Raw genomic sequence first — 6696 nt, forward strand, 5'->3', positions numbered from 1 at the left:
TAGAGAGAGGCAGACAGATAGAGAGAGGCAGACAGATAGAGAGAGGCAGACAGATAGAGAGAGGCAGACAGATAGAGAGAGGCAGACAGATAGAGAGAGGCAGACAGATAGAGAGAGGCAGATAGATAGAGAGAGGCAGACAGATAGATAGAGAGAGGCAGACAGATACACAGGCATACAGATATATATGTGTGTCAAAATACATACACACACAACCCACAGTTTGTGTGTGTATATATTATACACACTAACATACGCATATGTAGTCATGTATATACATAATGATAGAACGATTAGTGATTATAGTCGAGACGTTCCAAATAAAAAAACCACACACTATATTTCACAAAAAAATGTATTAACATTTTAAAATCTGTAAAGCCTGAATACAAAATTGCACAAATTAAAACATCCTACAAGTTCAACTGGAAATCCAAATTGCTTTCAGTCGGGTCCATGTAGAACTGGAAACCAGTGTAATTTCCTTGCGGATCAGGGTAAGCTGTCCGTATTGATTTAATCACACACGCTGGTATGGGGATTCTATTGTTTTTCCCCAAGAATCCATGTATCCACGCTGTATAAGAGCGATATGCGCCCACACGCATAACCCTAAGAAAAAACGAAAGGAAATATATTAATATTTCTAAACTTATTAAAAAAATTTTAATAGTCTACATGAAAACAAAAAAAAAAGACGCATTGATATCTTATGTTTTTCCATGTTGCCTTTTTCACTAACCTTTTTTCCTTTTCAAATAAACTTTTTCCTTTGTTAAAAATTATACTTGCATTGTCTTGTGTGTTGTACAATAAAATTGTAATAAATACCTATTGTTTGTGGTGTCGTACTGTCTCCGGGTGACCAGTGCAGATAGTCTTATCGCGTGTTCTATGTTTTCGCGCACAAGCGCATACTGAGCAAATAACGGATGTTGTGTAACACATACGCAAGCTTCTGGTAACATCTGTAGGACTACTTCGTGTTCTCGACAACAGACACACTCCGCCACTGTGGGCATGCAAATGCACTGCCCACAGTGACACCACTCTTTGTTGGCAAGCCTGCCATGGGGATCTTCAGTGGATCCTGAAGCACCCGCTTCTGGTGCACCCTGCGGATCGTTTTGAAAACACTGGAGACTGCTTATGTCCGCCTGAGCATATAGCGAGTCTGCCAGTTGTTGTTGAACCTAAGAAGGGATTAATATGAAGAATACTGTATTTAATGTTTTAGGAAAAAAGGAAGGGGTACATTTTTAATTGTATGGTGTTGCTGAAAGCGGCATGATCATCCTTATTAGGCAGGGCACAGATTCCTGTATGTATATGTGCATACATACACAGACGTACGTACGAGTTTGTATGTATATACACAGATGTACGTACGTGTTTGTATGTATATACTGACTTACGGGTGTGTATGCATTAACACGTACACGCGTGCGTACCAGTGTATGCCTAAACACGTACACGCGTGTGTCTGTGTGTGTATATATATATATATATTAAATATGTGTGTGTACACACGTAATTAAGTGTGACTGTATATACACATACACTCGTTCCTACGTGTGACTGTATATACACATACACTCGTTCCTACGTGTGACTGTATATACACATACACTCGTTCCTACGTGTGACTGTATATACACATACACACGTACGTTCGTGTGTATATACATACACACGCGCATGTGTGTATATACACACACACATGTGTGTATGTATATACACAGGTGTGTGTATGTATATACACACACACACACGTGTGTGTATGTATATACACACACACACACACACGTGTGTGTATGTATATACACACACACACACACACACGTGTGTGTATGTATATACACACACACACACGTGTGTGTATGTATATACACACATGAAATAATGTATTGAAATAATAAATTGTACAGGACTGATGCATAGTTGCGGTTTCAAACAATAAACAAAAAAATTTTTATACATATTTCAACACATACCGCCGAATAATGCCGAGTTTCGGGGAAATCCTCATCATTTTCCTCGCTATCAGATTAAAAGTCCTGCTAAAAAAAAAAAAAATGTATTCTGTTTATTACCATTGGTTTGCTGCAACCTTTCTATTTTCAGCAAAAACTTACCTCTCCAAAAGAATCGGATGAATAATCAAGCTCCTCAAATTCAAGATCTTCCTGGTACATGTTTGTTCTTGAATTGGACTACAAAAAAACTTTTAAAAAAACAAAAAAACACCAAGTTAGTGGCACTTCAATAACAGTTATGGAAGCAGCAGCATTTTCTAATAACAATCTTTTAAAGGTCCATGGCAGGCATAATTTAGGCAAATTTTAGATTGATTACTGGGCGATTGTGGACAGATTGTTGATAGCTAGCATTATCCGCAGTCTGTAGGCAGATAGCATGCATATTGTATGTAGAATGCAGGTTAATAGTGTCGATTGAAGGCAGTGTTTGTGTGTAGATTGCATGCAGATGCTATGTCTATTCCATGCAAATTTTCCGAAGATTGCATGATAATTGTATGAATGAATTGTGCGGAATGTATGCTGATTCAAAGCGGTTTGCAGTCACATGCACATTGCAGCACATGGCAGGCACATGGAAGCACACGGCAGGCACAAAAAAAAAAAAGGCAGGCACATGGAAGCATACGGCAGGCACAAAAAAAAGCAGCAAACGGAAGCACACGGCAGGCACATGGAAGCACACGGCAGGCAAATGGAAGCACACGGCAGGCCCCCCAAAAAAAAGAAGCACACGGAAGGCACAAAAAAAAAAACAAAAAAAACATGGAAGCACACGGCAGGCACATGGAAGCACACGGCAGGCACAAAAAAGAAAAAAAAAAAAAGGACATGGCAGGCACACGGAAGCACACGGCAGGCACAGAAAAAAAAGCAGCACATGGCAGGCACACAGAAGCACACGGCAGGCACATGTTAGAACCCGGCAGGCACATGGAAGCACACAGCAGGCACAAAAAAAAAAAAGGGAAGCACACGGCAGGCAAAAAACAAAATAAAACAAAAAAACACATGGAAGGCACACGGCAGGTATATGGAAGCACACGGCAGGCACAAAAAAAACGACAACACGCCAGGCACATGGAAGCACACGGCAGGCACCAAAAAAAAAACCCTGGCAGGCACACGGCAGGCACATAAAAGCACACGGCAAGCACAAAAAAATAAAATAAAATACACTGCAGGCACATGAAAGCACACGGCAGGCACAAAAATAAAGAAAAAAAAAAAAAAGCCGGCACAAAAAAAAAGAAAAAAAAAATACACGGCAGGCACATGAAAGCACACGGTAGGCACAAAAAAAAAAAAATAAGCACATGGCAGGCGAATGGAAGCAGGCGGCATGCACAATAAACACTGCAGTCGCGATAGCAGCACACAGCAGGAAAAAAAAAACGCAGCACATGGCAGGCACTATAAAAATGTAAGACACATTACTATACAGGGCATGCACAATACATTTTTCATGCACAGACTCACTGCATAAGGCAATGATCCTGTGCTAATAAAAGCATGAAAGAGTACCGCGGAAAGGTGCACTTACCTGCGCTTCTGTGTGGTCAAGAGATGGGAGAAACAGCTGTTTGCTGTTTTCTCCGGTAGACTCCACCTCCCGCTGTGACGCTTTCTGCCGACCAGCCAATGTGGCGGCTGGAGCGGCGTTTCATTCATTTGCAAGTGCACGCCTCCACCGATGACGTCAGTCACCTGCTCACGTGACCGGCGTCTCGGGAGCGCGCATGAAGGCCTCCAGGAAGAGCGAGCATTGCACCGTGGAACGCACCCAGGGACAACGCAGGCGCCATCTTACATGGAGAAGTTTAAAAGTTATTATTTCTGCTAAACTGTAAGTAGGATGCGGTTTATAACCGCTCAAAAGGGCTGCTTTATGACGGGGGGTGACAGGGGGAATGGGCTAATAATATAAAATTTTGCGGTTTTGCCTCGGACAACCCCTTTAAAACAAATTAAATTTCAGAAAAGCTTTGGGAGCTCAAGATGAATGTTTATGCGAAATCCAAGAAGCTGTTGTACAAACAGGTAAACTAAACATAATAATTCAAACTAATTGACTTTGAAGTTAATTTTTGTTTATTTAGCATCTATGAAAATATACCTACTTATCTTAACTCTAAGCTGCTCCATTACTTTACTGGGAATATAAAGTTTTGTGCTTAGCTTAAAGCCATATATAAAAGTTCTTCTAAATGTATATAGTATGATCATTTTCCTTAGGACTCTAAAATGTGGCAAAAAATGCCATTCTCACACCGTTATCCTACCAGCTGCAGGGTGTATTTTTTAGTGCTGTGCCACAGCTGCTGCAGAACATCAAAATATACACTATCAAAATAATTTTCAGACATGAATGTCTCTTTACTTCTAAGGCCGGAATCACACAGGCGAGAAACTTGCGCCAGTTTTCTGCGATGCAAGAGCCCGGAAAATGACACAACTATGAAATGTATTTTTTTCAATGTGTTTATTCCCATGTGCGACTTTTCTCTTTATGTGATCCTGCGAGAATTAAAAACCGCAGCATGTCCTGTCTTGTTTCAGAATGGTATGTCTTCTTGCCCATGTGTTCCTAAGGACCCTCTGTATTCTCGCATTGCCTTGTGTTGTCTTGCAATGTTTCTGTGATGCATTTTCATGCGTATTGCTATGGGAATATATGCAAATTTAAGCGGACGTGCTCATCAGCTTCTTAGCAGTGTGGAGGCCTGTTTGGAGCAGCGTGGAGGCAGGAGTTGTTGGCAACTTTCAAAAACACGACATACATTTATATAGACGAGGAGCACTTGATCTATCTGGTGCAGGGGCACCCCATCCTGTGGTACATCAGGAGAGTGGAGTACCATATCAGGAGCCGGAGGGACTTGGTGTAGGAGGAAGTTGCAGAGCTTCTTTTAGGGAAGCAGTGGGAGTCCCCACACTCCCTCCACAATACTGATGCCAGCCATAAGCCCCGTTCCCTGCAAATGATGCAACAGGATACCCGCCTGTATCACATCTTGTATCCAAGCTAAAGGCAGCCCAATAGGTTACTAGAGCCTCCATGCCCCCCTGTATCACAATTTACATCCAAGCTAGAGGCAGCCCAACAGAGTACTAGAGTCTCAATGCCCCCGTATCACATCTTGTATTCAAGCTAGAGGTGGTACAACAGGGTACTAGAGCCTCCATGCCCACCCATATCCCATCTTGCATCCAGGCTAGAGGCGGTACAACAGGGTACTAGAGCCTCCATGCCTGCCCATATCACATCTTTTATCTAAGCAGGAGATGGTACAACGGGGTACTAGTGCCTCCATAGCCACCCATATCATATCTTGCATCCAAGCTAGAGGTGGTACAACAGGGTACTAGAGCCTTCATGCATGCTGTACCACATCTTGCATCCAAGCTAGAGGCCGTACAACAGGATACTAGAGCCTCTATGCCCACCGTTATCACATCTTGTATGCAAGCTAGAGGCAGTACAACAGGGTATTAGAGCCTCCATGCTGCCCTTATCACATCTTGTATGTAAGCTAGAGGTGGTACAGCAGACTACTAGAGCCTCCATGAGAAGGAAATATATATATCCTTGTAGGTAGATAAGAGAAAACAATGGAATATATACATTTATATAGATATAGTTATGTGCCTTTCTTTTTATATGTATACTAACTTTATTCTCATATGTACTAACTCTATGAAAAACGTAATACTTCGCCTTACATCAGATATGCCAAGATGCTTTGCAAGGCAAACAGAGAAAGAATGTCCAAAGAAACTGGATGAAGGTTAAAGTGAAGGAGAGAAGAGATATGGAGAATGCATGCTTAGCTGCTTTTTTAGAATTGAGTGGGTGATTCTTTGCACTGGAGTTAATTGAATATGTGATTTTCTGTACATAAGCCAGAGGCGCCATATCAAGATAACGACTGTTCAACTATGCATCTGAACTTTCACTATCTCAGGCCGGAAATCCGGACTTTCCATATATGGTTATACGGTGGAGTTGAGCCAATGAGCTCATCACCCATTTCTAGTTATGAGACCAAAGGGTATAAGATCCCATGTAATCTGTAATAAAGCGCGCGGCGCAGTCATGTCCCCGTGTGAGGAACTATACCAGACTTCCGTGTGTGGTGTTTTCTTCCTTACCGCCGGCAGCGGGGCAAGTGGGGTGGGCCTGATTGGTGCTGTACTTAGAATTTCTCTGACAAATGGTGCCGAAACCCGGGACGACAAAACCGGAGCCGTGCAGCCCTGTCCACCCGGATCCACGCCACGGGGAAGCCGTCCTGCTGCAAACCGAGCCTGATCAACTCACAGAACTCCAGGTAAGACCAGCATATATTTATGTTGTGTTTTACACTGCGAGTCTTGCAGCAGGAGGGACTATCTGTGTTTTGTGACCGGACGGGTTGGGTTAAGAGTTCTACACGGTAACTCGTGTGGGCTTCGGGTTTGCCGTCATGGACCACTGACCGTGATATGCGCACCAATCGCTCACCCAGAAACTAGTCTGTAGTCTATTTGTACTTTGAAGTCCATAGTGTTTTAACAATAGTGGAGATTGTTGTATCTGCAGAATTTTTTTTCCTCTTACTTTTCATTTTGTCTCATAGTAGAAGGGACCCTCGGTTTTAGTTTAGTTAGTTAATGG

At 42.4% G+C, this 6696-nt stretch overlaps 1 long non-coding RNA gene across 1 annotated transcript; it reads right to left on the reverse strand.

Moving 5' to 3' along the window:
- Positions 1-341: 341 nt before the first annotated feature.
- On the reverse strand, positions 342-3094 carry LOC136601642 (uncharacterized). The gene is made up of 4 exons (XR_010789395.1): positions 2136-3094; positions 1995-2060; positions 832-1193; positions 342-612 (listed from the first exon to the last, which is right to left on the reverse strand). It is a non-coding gene; the product is annotated as an uncharacterized lncRNA (long non-coding RNA).
- Positions 3095-6696: the final 3602 nt, after the last annotated feature.

This window comes from Eleutherodactylus coqui, unplaced genomic scaffold (assembly GCF_035609145.1).
Source record: "Eleutherodactylus coqui strain aEleCoq1 unplaced genomic scaffold, aEleCoq1.hap1 HAP1_SCAFFOLD_88, whole genome shotgun sequence".
NCBI classification, from domain to species: domain Eukaryota; kingdom Metazoa; phylum Chordata; class Amphibia; order Anura; family Eleutherodactylidae; genus Eleutherodactylus; species Eleutherodactylus coqui.